Source organism: Callithrix jacchus, chromosome 4 (genome assembly GCF_049354715.1).
Source record: "Callithrix jacchus isolate 240 chromosome 4, calJac240_pri, whole genome shotgun sequence".
In the NCBI taxonomy this organism is placed as follows: domain Eukaryota; kingdom Metazoa; phylum Chordata; class Mammalia; order Primates; family Cebidae; genus Callithrix; species Callithrix jacchus.
The window spans coordinates 86,963,089-86,980,108 of NC_133505.1; positions in this window are offsets into that span (position 1 = coordinate 86,963,089).

Genomic DNA, 17,020 nt, shown 5'->3' on the forward strand with positions numbered 1-17,020 from the left:
TTAGGAGAAATACCTAATGTAGATGACAGGGGATAAATGCAGCAAACCACCATGGCATGTGTATACCTATGTAACAATCCTGCACTATCTGCACATGTACCCCAGAACCTAAAGTTAAAAAAAAAAAGAAAGAAAAGAATACTGAAGACTATATATGAAGTCAAAGACCAGACATAGTGGAGTAAGCTACTGAAAGAATAATATGGCATGCTCAGAGTACAACATATTTATGCCTTCATTGGTGGAATAACTTGAGCTTATGACAAAGTTTGTAGGGTGGCCTATGGAGTGTATGGCTGAAGTCGTTTGGTAGAGAATCTCATTGGCATTGATGAAGGCAAAGAATTGTGAAGCAAAACTCACTCACTGATAGTTGGAATAGTTCTTTGGAGTTCTCCCAAATTAAGCCAAGAGAGCAGGACATTGTGCTCCACACTGACTAGTCATTAAATATGGGCCACCCACAGAGAGGTAGCATAACCTCATGAGAGCATATCTTACAGCCAAAGAAAATTCCTAGAAATTGATTAATCTGGAAGCAATCAGCTTAGCAAATGAATGCTTTAGTATGAAACTAGGGTATACCAGGGCACCTCACTACATCCTGCCCCTAATATGTCACTCAAATTCATTTCTTCATATACTTAGTTGACCACACCAGAGCTCAGGGCAGCTTCTCCAAACTTCTGGCTGGTTTGTGTTTCTCGTGGTATTTAAAAGAGGATGGTTAGTGGAATGTACCATAAATCTTGCCACTGCAGCTAGACTCTCGCTGTATCTGATGCTCACTATCTTCTTCTTTTACTACCCATTCCAGATTACTCTCACACTTGGTTAGCACCTTTGTGAGTGCAGGTGTCTGATCTGGGAGGGTAAACCAGACCTTCATCTCTAAAAAACCTATATCCCCTAATCATCATGCTCTTCTTATGCTGCCCACTTACCATGAAAATTGACCAGGAGGAGATTTAGTAGCCAATTGGGCAAGAAGACTACAACTGATTATCAGGGCCAGGTACCCTTGCCAAAGATATTACTTCTCTTCTAGCCTGCTTGTCTTTTGGAGCCTAAAGTGCTGAGGCCACAATCATAGCTTTAAATTTAATGGGACTCTTACTTTATCCTTTGGTGGAAGCATTACTCTATGAGAATCAGGACATCTAGACTCATAGAAGTACAAATTTCCTAAGGGGATCATTATAAATTGTGGAAAGTGGGGCTTGGTTCCTGGTTCTTAGACCCATTTATTTTACCAACTGGGCACACAGCACCATGTCTAATAACAGCCAAGACATAGGATGTATACTACTTCCTGGAGAAGAGCGCCTCATGTTCTAAAGGAATTAACTTTACATTGTCACAGAAGTTACACCTTTAAAAAACTGTTTCATCTTTCCAGCATGCCAACAGCTCCTAGGAAATGTGACATGTGATAAGACAAGATGAACCTATGGTCATTCACTCACTTTCACACCTTCTTTGCTGTAAAGCAAGTCTATTTGTCTGAGGTGATATTATAAATATACCAGTGGGTACTTCAAATATTACAAAAGGATACAGTGCTGACCCAGTCCCCAAAAACATGAAAGGAAAATCCATTCTTCGGATGTGTTGATTCCAGATAAACTAAATTCCTTCCCCTTCTAGAATGATTTCCTCAAGGGATAGTATCACAACAGGGGGCTCAGCATTGGTCTGTATTTCTTGCAGTTTGGCTGTTTGGCATCATGGTAGCTAAATCAGTCTTGGGTGATGTTATAAATTGAATGTATACAATCTAAAATTTATCTTGAAACTTAATCCCCAATGCTACAATATTAAGAGGTGGGGCCCTTTGAAGGTAATTGGGCCATGAGGGCTTTGCCTTCATGAATAAAATCTGTAACCTTATAAAAAGGCTAGAGAGAGCTAGCTAGTCCCTTTTTGCCTTCTGCCTTCCACCAGGTGGTTATACAGCATTCAAGGTGCCATCTTAGAAGAAGAGACCAGGCCCTTACCAGGCATTGAACCTGCCAGGACCTTGGCTTTAAACTTTCCAGCACTAAAACTATGAAGACTAAATTTACATTCTTTATAAATTATCCAGTCAGAGGTATTTTAGTATAGCAGCACAAACAGAGTCAGATGAGTTGGACATGTTGGGCATATGCACAGCCCCTATGTCTGCCACCATAACTAATGTGTTCAAGAGCTCATGGAGTCAGCCCTGAGATGAACAAAGATTATTTTGGCTGAGCATCATCTGATAGCTGAGTCATTCTGTCTCCTTGGTTGCTTCATGCCTCTTTTCTTCAGTGAATGCTCTCTTCTTGGTATGTGATACAAAGATAGTCATACTTCGTGAAAGTTCCCATAGCTCCATCCTGTTTGTCTTAGTGATTTTGGACTATTTTAACAAAATGCCATAAACTAGGTGGCTTACAAACAAGTATTTCTAAAGTTCTGAAGGCTGAGAGGTTCAAGATTTAGAACTCAAAAGATTTGGTGTATGGTGAGGACATGCTTCATGGTCCATAGGCAGGTGCCTTCTTGCTATATTATCACATGGTGGAGGAGTTACGGAGTTCTCCAGGGTTTCTTTTCTGTGTGCACTAACACCATTCATGAAGGCTCCAACTTCATGACATAATCACCCACCAAAGGCACTACTTCCTAATACCATCAGATTGGGGGTAAGGATTTCAACATTTGAATTTGTGAGGGATACAAACAGTCTATAGTACAATTTTAAAATATAAGCTTTATTATTATTCAGATATGATGAGGCCAACATATCAATGAATGACTACCACTGAAAACATGTTACATTCACAGATTTCAACAGAAGGGGCCATGCCATGCCATGGGAGGCTACAAAAGGAAGCACTGGGGTTAGTCAGGTGGTAGAAGGAGGAGAGAAACTGGCAAAAGCTTTTATTGTGGTTTCCTTGTGAAGGAACAGGTGAGACAGGATAAGCAGGTTTAGAACTGGCTATTTTGAGTAATTTCAGTGGCTTTGGGGATGGAGGAGGTGTTCCTTCTTGTTTGATAGCTGACCCTGGAATGATTAGGGCAAAGGAAGAGTGGCCCAGAGTGTAGACGTATAAGACCTTGATAAAAGTGGTGACTGAATTAAGGGCTCTGAATCAGTTTGATTTTTATTTGAAAGGTACACTTTCAGGTGAGTTATTTTATATCTCTCCCTCTTGGGTCAGCACATCCCCAAGATGTCAATATATATTGCCAAAACAAAATATGAGTCTTTGACAAAACATCTTTGTCAAAACAAAAAACATATGAATAATACATCATGGTAAATACACATCCATATGCTTCTTCCCCATACCTTCTAGGACCCTAAAAAAAACAGCCAAGCTATTTACCATGATCAATGAGTGGACATCAATTTTTACCTCAAGCAACTTCTCTCCACAGAGAGTGGATGACCAGGTCAAAACACAGGACCTAAATTTTCACAGGGTTCTTTTTGTTAAGATTCATACTTGCCACCACGTGCTCTTCTGATTAGCCTGATGGCATCAATATAATGACTATCTATGAAATGACCAGATGACCCAGACCGTTTTCAATGATCTCATGACAGAGAGTAGGAGAGTTAACATCACCCTGAAGCAAAAGCGTAAATGCACATTCTTAGCTGCCCTACATCAGTTCAAATGGCTTCTGTTCTCTTTTCTTGCTGTGAATAGATTCATTAGACTGATCTACCTAAGGCTGTACAGATCTACTTTAGAAGAGATATCACATCTAATACAACAGCTGCAATGAGAGTTAAAATTTGCCTGTGTGCAGCCTGTGTCCATGTCACTGACATTTACCAGGATCTATCTGTGTCTTAACGACCAGACTACCCAATCAAACAGGCAACATACAGACTGGGGTAAAATTTTTGCAATTTATCCATCTGACAAAGGGCTAATATCCAGAATCTACAAGGAACTTAAACAAATTTATAAGAAAAAAAAATCAAAAAGTAGGCAAAGGATATGAACAGACACTTCCCAAAAGAAGACATTTATGCAGCTAACAAACATATGAAAAAAAGCTCATTATCACTAGTCATTAGAGAAATGCAAATCAAAATCACCATGAGATACCATCTCATGTCAGAATGGCGATCATTAAAAAGCCAGGAAACAACAGATGCTGGAGAGGATGTGGAGAAATAGGAACACTTTTACACTGTTGGTGGGAGTGTAAATTAGTTCAACCATTGTGGAAGACAGTGTGGTGATTTCTCAGTGAGCTAGAACCAGAAATACCATTTGACCCAGCAATCCCATTACTGGGTATATACCCAAAGGATTATAAATCATTCTACTATAAAGACGCATCCACCCGTATGTTTAATGCATCACTATTCACAATAGCAAAGACTTAGAACCAACCCAAATGTCCATCAAAGATAGACTGGATAAAGAAAATGTGGCACATATACACCATAGAATACTATGCCGCCATAAAAAGGATGAGTTCCTGTCCTTTGCAGGGATATGGATGAAGTTGGAAACCATCATTCTCAGAAAACTAACACAGGAACAGAAAACCAAATACCACATGTTCTCACTCACAACTGGGAGTTGAACAATGAGAACACATGGACATAGGGAGGGGAATATCACACACCGGGGCCTTTCAGGAGTCAGGGGTAGGGAACTAGGGAGGGATAGCATTAGGAGAAATACCTAATGTAAATGATGGGTTGACGGGTGCAGCAAACCACCATGGCACATGTATAACTATGTAACAATGCTGCACATTCTGCACATGTATCCCAGAACTTAAAAGAATAATAAAAGAAATATGTAAATATAAAAATATTTTTCAATGAATTATATAATGTTATGGTGTCTACCTTCCCTGAAACCATTTGCATTCTTAAGGGTAGTATTAGTCTCTGAACTTGGTTTTAATGTATTATCTTGGCTGGGGTAGGAAAAGGAGTTGGGAAATGGGAGTGGAGTCAGTTGCAGAGCTTCCATTTGGCTTTCCCTACTAGCTTAGCTCTTACTGTCCAGGATAAACAATCAATGCAGTCTGTCAACTAAATGGACACTAAATGTGCCCATTCCAATTGTATATTTGGGGACTCAGGAAATAACAACCAGATGAATTTGAGGACCCAGTGAGCTGAACCTGGAACAGGATTCTAATTTTTAACCTAATACACATGTCTTTTTCTCTAACAGGGGAGTTTGGTGATTGTTTTGGATCCCAGGTTATCAACCTTATACGTATACAACAGTGTTCAAAATATCTGATCTTCCCCTTACTTGTATGAATGGCCATAGGTAACTGGAGGCAGGATTATTACATACACCTGCCATGATATTACAAGATACCTCATCATGAGGATACCGCCTTTTCTCAATCAGCAATTCAGGATCTAAAAAATATGGTGACATCTGAAAGTTGGACAAGGGATCATGATGTTTTACTGAGGGGACTTTCCAATAAACCTGTGATTTTTTTTTTGGTTGTATAAATTTTATGAATTGAGAACTCTTATTGCCTGCCCATTTATCTTACCCCTAGAAATACGATGTTTCATATCTCCATAGCTCTCTCTAGGCCAGTTCCCCTGAGCTTCCCTTTTGACCTTGCTTCCAGTTATAACCACTGCATCTCTTACTTTCAATGCTTAATTTCCTGTCACCTGGCCTTTCTTATTCGGGAGCCCATCATCCCCACTGTTACCAGAAACCTCCATACTGTAACACTATCCTCTATGTTACTCCTGTCCTCTAAAAAACATCCATCACTGAGCTACTCAGACATATTGGTACCCCCTTATTAGAGCATCTCATCAGTTTGCAGGTGGATTTCTTCCAGATTCCCCAACAGTGTGCAGGGTTTTCAAGCCTTACATAGTGCACCCCCAGAAGCATGCTCACCTCTCTCATCCTCTTGATCCCTTATTTTACTGCCTGCTACAGAGTAGTTCCAGTGGCTCTAGTTTATTTATTGAGGACCACTATTTTGTTCAAGCTTCCAAAAATTGTGCCAGGTTATCATTGCTTCCTAAGGTCTTCAACAGGGTAATAAATCTTGTATTATGAGATAGTGCTCCCATATTGATGAACTTTCCCTTATCCAATATTATGCTCCACCTTCCCACCTTGATTCAGCCCCCTCAGAATCAAGTCACTCTCTGGTGCATGTTGGCTGGTACTACAGCTCTACTATTTAGTTGCAGCATTTCTTGGGAAGAACAATGTTGTGACTTTACCCTAGTTATTTTTCTGATGGCCAATAGAGGAAGTGGAGCTAGATCTTGAAAGCCTCTGCATTGCCTGAGAGTAGGGGAGAAATACTAGGCTATAACAGAAAAGATTAGGCTGTTTCTACAGGCCTGTGTCCAAAGAATCTGAAAATTTGAGATTTTCAAGTACATTGACTCAGAAGTCTCATCACACTTCTGAAGCTAAATTACCTTTGCAATCCAGATTCTGAGCATCATTTTCCAGGGTTAAGGAGCCAACATTCTCTGGAGTTTTTTCTGCCTTTGTAAGTAGGTCCTGTGCCTTTTCCCTAGTTATTCTTTGCCTTTTAGCTGCTAGAAATAAAACTTTCTTTATGTGATTCTTAAGAAACCCTCTGACTTTCTCCTGTAACCTTAAATTAGTGATTAATCAACATCAACTTTTCTTGCTTTTTTTCCAGCAGTACCCAGCAAGAACCAGCTTACCTACTCCTTATACGATTACTTTATTCAAACTTCTTCAAATTTTCTAATTTCAAAGAAAAACACCTTTTATAATACGTACTTAAATAGATATTTAAATTGGACAATGTTAAAACGAATGTGGTTTTCACTCTTCCACCTTATAAATAACTCTGATGAGCTCAATTGTACATATTTCTTTTTTCCCATCTACTTCTTTGAGTTAAACTACTCGAAGAGGAATTCTGTGGCACAGTGGTTTATCAGTCTTAAAAGTATTGATATATATTGTAAAATACATTCCAGAAATGTTAGACCAGTTTACACTCCCACTAGCAATGAATAAGAGCAGCTGTGTCCCTAGATATGTCAACTTTAGTAATATTCATCATAAGTTTTGCTAATATGCTAAGATAAAAAGATGCTTTCTATTTCATTTTAAATATTTTGAGTTGAATTTTAAATATATTAACTAACAGCTTTTTTTTTTTTTTTTTGTAATTTGCCCATCTAGATAAATTTTTTGAAAAGGTCAACAATAATGTTCAGAAGAACAAGGAAAGGCATCTGGTGTGGTGTTTTGGAACCTGTTCTGTGAATATTACTGAGAAAATTAGGAGTTGGAGGAAGGGAGTCATTTTGGGGAAGAAGCCATTCTGTGGAGAATGGAAAGATAGCTAAGCACTATTGGCACATGCACGCGCGCACACACACACACATGTGCAAGCGCACACATTTGAAACACCTTGTTTCAAAAATAGTACATTTCTACTTTGCATAGCGGTCTTCTCCTTAAGATTTTATTTCAAAGGGTCAAATAGAGCAATTTCAAAAACCATTAATTATTGTCAAGTCCCACAATGTTTTAAATGAAAAGGAAACTGAATCTCTGAAAAGCTCAGGGCCTCAGTAAAGCCAAGTGAAGATCAGCACCCAGGCTGGTGCCATTAAAGCAGGTGCTCATCTCCACTCTGCTGTTTCAAGAGGTGTTCGTTTGTTTATTTATTTATTTATTCATTTATTTATTTATTTATTTATTTATTTATTTATTTATTTAGATACTCGGCCAGAAAATAGTTCAAGTTTATTCCAGTATGAAAAGTGCAAGAAACTTCTCTTTAAAACCAATCACAGGATTGGACATGGTGGCTCATGCCTGTAATCCCAGCACTTTGGGAGGCCAAGGTGGTCAGATCACATGGTCACAAGTTCAAGACCAGCCTGGCCAACATGATGAAGCCCTGTCTCTACTAAAAAAAAAAAAAAAAATTAGCTGGGCATGGTGGTGGGGGCCTGTAATCTCAGCTACTTGGGAAGCTGAGGCAGGAGAATCACTTGAACCCGGGAGTCGGAGGTTGCATTGAGCCGAGACCGCACCACTGCGCTCCAGCCTGAATAACACAGCAAGACTCTGTCTCAAAAATAAAAAAGTTACTTTCCTTGAAGGAGGGATATAACTCCTTCAATAAACCCCTGGCCATCTCTAGGAGTTGGCATTCATGTTCTGAGCTCCCCAGATGCAAGGCAGTTTCATCATGCAGATTTCTGTATAAACACATTATTTTAAAATAGAAGATGAAAGATTAAATATACTGTTTCAACTTTCTAGGTATTTTATACTGAGATTCACATTTTCCCTATCTCTCTTAAGTATCAGATTGATAATGTTGTCTAAACAGTGGTTAGTACACATTTACCAAACCATACTTTATTGATTCAACTCGAATTTGTAAAACATCATCTTAGTTGTTCAGTTCCTGGACCTTAAAAGAATGAAAATGCATTTCTGTTTCAGGTTTTACATATTACAGTAATTGTTTTCAGTTCATTTACTTTTGCCCTAGAGCAGTCTGGGAAGAGTACAGTTTTAAACATCAAAAAGAGAATAACTAGAAATACTTAACCTGAAATTTAAACATTAGGACAATCAAAAAGGTTTGTACTCTAAAAATAACCATAATTATTTCTAGTTTTTCTAGTTTTTCTATTATTAACTCTTTATCTTCTTATTCAATATTTTACATTCTATAATTTACACCTACTATTTATCGTGAAACTTCTATGTGCTAAAAAAAACCTGCATTACTTTATTTAATTTTCACATTAACAAATACTTAGGTAGATTAGTGACTGTCATTATATCCATTTAACCGATGCAGAAATGGAGTTTTAAGAGATTAAGTTTCAAATTAGGCTTTAAAGTATGGTTTATCTGTTTCTAGTGTTGAAGATTTTATCCAGTGTAATTATGCTTACCATAATATAAAACAACATTTTACAGTCATTTGAATAGTTCTTTGGTTGAGCCTTAATTTCTAAGACCTGTCCAAGAACTCTAAGTTAAAATTTAAGACATTTAAATTTAAATTTTAAATATGTAAATTATAGAAATTTTATTAGGCAGATAGTAAAATATGCTTTCCACTTACAGTTGAATCTTTCAAGGATTAGAATACAGAATACATTCTATTACAGATTCAAGCGGTCATTTGTCACTAGCCTCTTCAATATTCAGGAATTTCCTTGTGCGTTTAAAGAAAAATAAAGAATAATAATAGTTTCATTTATAAAATTCTAACCCTCTTGAAGGCAGGGCTTTACCTAGCCAGTATTATACATATTTACTTCTAAAATGTGAGCCTAGACCTTTGAATTCAGAAAGATTAATCACAAGTTTGCTCGATTTGTCTCCTTTCAGAAAGCACATTCTAATTCTCCTCAATTATAGATTTTCAGTTTATAGACATTGTTATAAATTATAATGACAATAATCTGGAATTAATCTTGTAAATCTTTATAGTATATGCATTATATTAGTGCTAAAAATAATTCTGAATAATCAGTATATGATGAAGATTCATTTGGGCAACATAACACAACTATGTTTTGATTATATTTTAGACCTAACAAGGGGAAGTGAAGGGTGATGACAAGACTGCTACCATCACTTACAGAGAATAAAATTTATCTAGACTTCTACACGTTATATCTGACAACACTAGGACAAAAAAATAGTGAAGTATTCTACTTGGCCTACATTCTAATATGATTGTCAAAGAATTTAAATTCATCTTCAAATATAACCCACTAACAAAATTTTTGTGAGATGATGAATAGATTTGTTCTTATAACCACTGTGGAAACTTACCTCTATGGGGCTAAACAAATTCCCTTAAAGTTAACACACAACACAGGACAGGACACAAAATGTAAAGAGAGTATTATTTTAGTATGCCATTAAAAATGTTGTTAGCTCCATTGTTGTGTCAGATACAATTTTCAATACTGGTTTGCATCTGCTTGTTTCTATCCAGCTATTGACTAGCATGGTTTATGCTGATACGGACCTGTTAATTTAAACATTTTGAGAGATGGATCTTATTGACACAGCTCATTTTTTCATGCCAAGGTCATAACTCTGCACGAAGTGTGACTTGTGCTGACATCAGAGCAAGTGGGTAAAAGAGTTAGTGACAGTTCCACAAAGAGTGGAGGCCCATGAACTTGCTCCTATGGTCACCAGAACAGTCCTGAATCCATCTTTCTTAAGGCTTAGTGTCTGCTTACTTTTAGATGTTTTTAAGATTTCACTTTACATTTACAATAAAGCTCAGACTTTATTATTGAAGCTAGTTTGAGTAGCTTCTGTTCTTCATAAACAAAGAGCATGTTCCAGAAAAGAATATTACAATCTTGTCAGAAATTTTCACTTCCACTTTTCAAATGTTAAAATGTACAGTGTAGCTAATAGACATTTTAATAGCCTTAAAAATTCTTTAGAGAAAGTTAGAAATTAAAATAAAATATGGCTCACTTTCATGAAAATAGGCAGTAACACCAATATACAGAAAATGAACAAATGAGGGTACTAATTAGAACTAGGAAGTAGAAAAAAAAAAAAGAAGAAAAGAGAACAACTTTGCCCTTGTTTTGTTTCCCCAGAGATTTAAGTGTTTGGTAGGAAATTTGCTTTAAATTGAAATATGATATTAGGTTGGTGTAAAAGTAATTGCAATTTTTGCTTGTTTGTTTTGCCATTCAATGTTAATGCCGTTAATTTTGCCATCACTTTTAATGGCAAAAAAATGCAATTACTTTTTCCACCAACATAACACTATATGCTAGTTGAGCATCTCTGAAGCTAGACTGCTGTGATTTAAATTATTGCTTGCTAAATATAGCTGGATGACTTAGGAACAACTGTTTGGTAAAGTACCTCTCTGTGACTTCATTCCTTATCCCTTAAATCAGTAGAATAATAGAGTTTTAACTAATTATCTTAGGTTCTATAAAAATATATCAAAATTCTTTTGTTTATTCCTACTAATTAGACAAACACTTGACATTTACTATATTCTTCTATTGGACAAAGACAGGATGATAAACCTAAATAACTTTGTGATCTGGCTAGGACACCGGAGAACAAGAAGACTGAAGCCTCTTGCTCAGTTGCCCAAGACAGTATAGATGCTTCGCAGCAGACTGTGGGAACCATAGCAGTCCTCGACCATAACACATGTTATTCCTCCATCAGAAAATCTTACAGTCTGAAACTTTTTAAACTTTACTATCTTTCCAATGAATAATAGCTACTTAAGTGTTCAACATGCTCTGGAATTGAATAGCACCTTGGCAAAAAGTATGTGCAATGATTCATGACAGGTAGCAATTTGATCTTGGTACCAAGATCTCCTTACAATTGGTGCTACAAATCTATAATCAAGAATTGCCAAGGTTCCTCACCCTGGCTTGATGGCTTGAAATGTTCTAACCTCTGAATGCTTGCCTGAGGAACTACCTCACTGTCTTTATGGGTCAATAAGTGACTCATGGTTCTTTCTTGGCTGCCTGCTTTCAATCTTATTACTTTGATGATGTAAGGGGGGTACTTGGTGTACTCCAAATCAAGAATGGTTTGAAACATCCTGAGTTTACTCTCTATATTTTAGCTATGCCTAACCTTGTGGTAAAATTTGGTCCTGGGCTCTTGTTTCTGCCACCCACAGTCCTGGTACTATTGTACCCAATACTCGCCTCTTTGAGAACAACAGAATAGGTGGATATCATGACAGGAACAAAAACTATTCTATGCAGAGTGAATACAATGTTTCAGAAGCGTACTAGACACTACAACTGTGTGTGTGTGTCTCTCTGTGTGTGTGTTTAATCCTTAAGAAAAACTAGATTAGAATTATTAGCCCTATCTTACAAATAAAAAAACCTGAGACTCAGAAATTACAAATAAATTGCCAGAAACAAAGACATAATCAGCACACAGTGGAATTTCTGGCCCCTTGTCCCCACTGAACAGAGCAGAATCACATCTGTGGCAGCACCATTGGTGGTTAGATGTCTTCATCTTTGGTTTGCTTTCTTTCACTTCTTTGTGGGGAGAACTGCCCATATGATTTGTTTGTTTGTTGTTGTTGTTGTTTCTAAATAAATCTCAGCTATTGAAATTAATCAGAGTTTCCTAGAATCAATCACTCACTGGGACCCATGTAACAAACATATATATATATATAGTTTTTTAACTTCTTGACTTTCAGTTAAACCAGGAAAGAAAACATGATAGTGGTTAATACAACGTTTCCATAGCTAGACAAATGTAGATTTAAGTTCTGGCACCAGCACTAACTAGTGTGTAACTTGGGTCTAATTACTTAATGTCTGATATGGTTAGGCTTTGTGTCCTCTAAAATCTCATCTTGAATTAAAATAATAATCAAGGGAGAGATTGTTCATAATCCCCACATGTCAAGGGAGAGACCACTTGGAGGTAATTGAATCTTAGGGGCAGTTTTCCCCTCCTCCACCCCTTGCTGTTAATAGTGAGTGAGTTCTCTCATGAGCTCCCATGGTTTTAAAAGGGCTCTTCCCTCTTCATTCAGCATTTATCTTTCCTGCCACCTTGTGCTGTAGGTGCCTTACTTCTCCTTTGCCTTCTGCCACGATCATAAGTTTCCTAAGGCCTCCCCTGAGCCATGGTAAACTGTGGGTCAACTGAACCTCTTTCCTGTCTGGGTGTGGTGGCTCTCACCTGTAATCCCAACACTTTGGGAAGCTGAGGCACACAGATCATAAGGTCAGGAGTTTCAGATCAGCCTGGCCAACATGGTGAAACCTCGTCTCCACTAAAAATACAAAAATTAATCGGGGTTGGTGGTGGGCGCCTGTAATCCCAGCTACTCAGGAGGCTGAGGCAGGAGCATTGCTTGAACCAGGAGGCAGAGGTTGCAGTGAGCCAAGATTGTGCCACTGCGCTCCAGCCTAGGTGACAGAGCAAGACTCTACCTCAAAATCAAAACAAAACCTCTTTCCTTTATAAATTACCCAGTCTTGGGCAATTCTTTAGAGCAGTATGAAAACAGACTAATATAACAGCTCAATCTGAGACTGTACATGGAAAGCTCTCAACAAGATTTGTGAATCAACGAAGGGTAAGTGTTCAGTAAACATTAATACAGTTGTGTGACAATTTCATAATTATCCATTATTATCATGTTCTTCTAATACACCCGTCCAATTCTGTGTTCTGAAATGGGGTCAAGCAGAACTTAGGGCAAATAAAAGTTATGTAAGTAACATAAAACCCAAGACTTGAAACAATAGTTCCCTCTTTTCCATTTCTAAGAATCCTGTTCTTAAGTGCCTGTTAAGAGAAGAAACTACAGAGGAATGAAAGGTTTAAAGCTTGAAAAGGAGGGAAACATGGTTATACTGTAACTCTTCCATGAAAATTCAATTGATCTATAATGGCAAGTAATCACTTTGAAACTAGGGAAGAGATCATGGTTAATGGGCTTTCAACACAGAGGTTACATGAAACCAGATTAATGAACAAAACGTGAACCAGAATTTACCCCTAAAATGCAGAACTGTCTCTCCTGAATCACTGGTTCAGGCCTGACCATAATTGTCATAATATTTCATACCATAATAACTTTAGTCACAGTTCTGTGGACACTTTGTACTATGTAATTTTCAGGCAAGCATTATTCCTAAATATGCTTTTTAAAAATTGAGTAAATGCCAGGTGTGGTGGCTCACATCTGTAATCCCAGCACTTTGGGAAGCCAAGGTGGGAGAATCACAAGGTCAGGAGATCCAATCCATCCTGGCTAACAGGGTGAAACCCCGTCTCTACTAAAAATACAAAAAATTAGCTGGGTGTGGTGGCACACGCGTGTAGTCCTAGTTATTCAGAAGGCTGAGGCAGTAGAATCGCTTGAACCTGGGAGGCAGAGGTTGCGGTGAGCTGAGATCACACCACTGCACTCCAGCTGGGGCGACAGAGTGAGACAGTTGTGTTCCCATTGTCCTAGTGTTCTGTGATCTGAAGCAGATAGTGTGATGTCTCTGGCTTCCATTTCTTCATCCAATAAAACAAAAATCTTAATCATATCAGTTGTATGGTTTTACAGTTAACAAATAGCTCTCCCATACATTATCTCATTTCATATAACAGCCTCTGTCTCATCTACCTCCTTTGGTTGCTATGGAGATTAAAAAAATAATAGGTAGGAAAAGCTTTTGAAATGTTAGAGACCAATCAAATGCATGTTGTAATAATGGTTTCACAATATAATTAGAAAATACTACAGAGAGAATCCATGTTATCACTGTTTAATTAGACAATGTTCTCAAAATGTTAACACAGACCTCCACTGGAAATTTTAGCTAGGGAGACATTAATTGATACTGCTGAATTCATCAGCAAGCAAGCCACGCAGCTCTCTGTAAGCCAAAGGCAGAGAAGCCAATGGTGGCTCCTCCTCAGCTCCATGCCTAATACAGCCTCTGATTGGCTCATTCTGAACAAAGACACTTTGTAGCTGTTACTCCAAGGAACACACAATGTAGAACTGCTTTTCCTTTTACACTTCCCACTGGTGTAGTAAATAGTAACTTTTGCCAACCATTCATAAAACTCTCTGCCACACACATCTAACATGTTTATTTTGAGATACACTAAGAAGTATGTAATCTTAAAAACGCTTCAATGTTTTTCAATTCTCGTTTTTCTCTCTATGCTCACTATTTAAAGGCATTTACACAGTTAAAAAGACATTCAAAAAGCACATAATTATGAGTAGTTCCTTTAAAATATGGCATAAAAATACAATTTGAAAAGTCCTGGACTCAGGAAAGCAGCAATCTATTTTTGCTTTAATTTGAAAACCTGTAAATCTACAAAGTTAAAAACAATACAGTGAAGTAGTGTTGTCAATGCCATTTTTGACAGCCATTTAATGAGTTACTGGCATACTTTGTATTTATTGTCAGTTTTAATATCTTTGTAAAAATACATGCAAATTATAACTGAAGAAATCTATAGACAAGAATATGAACCAAATTTTCCTCTATTTTGAAAATGTATGACTGTACTATTAAAATTTAATGATAATGTATAATATAGTATATGTAATATAACAATTTTTAAGTATAATTTAGCATTATACCTAATTAGATCACAGAATAGCACTGTGGAAAACATAAAAGCTATATTGTCAACTCTAAGAACTCTCAATAGAACTCCTCAAATGGTGAACAGAAACGTCTTGAAAATTTTTAAAATATTTGTTAAAGTCCCTTTGGAACTTTTCATGTAAATGTAATATACAGCTATAATAGTAGGAATGTGTGAAAAAGTATACTCTAGATCAAAGCAGGTACACCATCCAGCCCTCAATGTTTTGCCTCCCCTTCTCCAGCAGGATCAGGCAACATAGGTTTCTATTTCTGACCACTTACATATAATGAATGCTAACAGCAGTCAGTGACTTCCATGTTTAGAGACACAGGGTCTGTTCTACAGCCCTAGGAAAAACAGATACATTTAAATCTCAGTATTATGCGAACTTGTATAAAATAAGGGGGCTCTTACAAATATATAACAGATTTAAGCATTATAAAACTCCTCATTCATTTGTGACCTGAAAAGTTTTGTATTTTTCTAATTTTCAGCAGATAAAAAAATAAGACACTGTTTAAAAGTCAAACAACACAGATAAGTATACAAGATTGATTTTCTGTTATCGAGAGAATAATGTGTTTGGAAATGGTGCTAAGATGAACTAGTAAAAAGTAATAAAAGCTGATTCTTAACTGCTTAATTGCTATATTCCAAAACTGGGAGAACACAAAGCATGTGGATCTTTAATTATAAATTCATGATTCCTGAGGAAAACTTAAACATTTTTCTCTTATTTCATGCCCATTTTCCAAGTATTTCAACCAGTATTTTAATTTCAACATCTAGAACTCCACTCAAACTATTTTACTCATTTCAAGACTTATCAAACTCTTCCTATTAGAGGTCTCATTATATCTAAAACTCATTATCAATCCATTAAAATTTTCATCTCCATAAATGCAACCTTCTCTCACCCAAACCAGAAATCTTGGAGTTAATCTAAACTTTTCTCTTTCCTTTTATTGGTATGATCAATAAAGCCATGTTGATTTAGTATGGTGACTCTTCAAACAACTAAAAATAGAATAATCATATGATCCAACAATGCCACTACTAGGTATACCTTAAAAAAAACTGAAGTCAGTATGTTGAAAAGATATCGGCCGGGCGTGGTGACTCAAGCCTGTAATGCCAGCACTTTGGGAGGCCGAGGCGGGTGGATCACGAGGTCAAGATATCGAGACCATCCTGGTCAACATGGTGAAACCCCGTCTCTACTAAAAATACAAAAAATTAGCTGGGCATGGTGGCGCGTGCCTGTAATCCCAGCTACTCAGGAGGCTGAGGCAGGAGAATTGCCTGAACCCAGGAGGCGGAGGTTGCGGTGAGCCGAGATCGCGCCATTGCACTCCAGCCTGGGTAACAAGAGCGAAACTCCATCTCAAAAAAAAAAAAAAAAAGAAAAAAAAGGAAAGAAAAGATATCCGCACTCTCAGGTTCATTGCAGCATTATTCACAACAGCCAAGATATGGAAACAAACGTCTATCAATAGATAAATAGAATTTTTAATGTGGTATATACACACAAAGAAATACTACTCAGGTTTTAGAATGAATGAAATTCTATTACCAACAACCTAAATAAGTCTAAAGGACATTATGCTATGTGAAATGAACCAGGCACAGAAAGAAAAATATGTGTATAGAATCTAACGCAGCCAAACTCATAGAAGTAGAAAGTAGGATGGTGATTACCAGAGGCTGGGAAAGGTGGGTGGTGTGAGCACGGAAAGGGGGAAATGTTGATCAAAGGGTACAAGACTTCACTTAGGATAAGTAAATTCTAGTGATCTCCAGCACAGCAAGACTATAGTTAGTAATCATGTATTGTGTATTTCCAAGTTGCTAAAAGGGTGGATTTTAAATGTTCTCACCTCCAA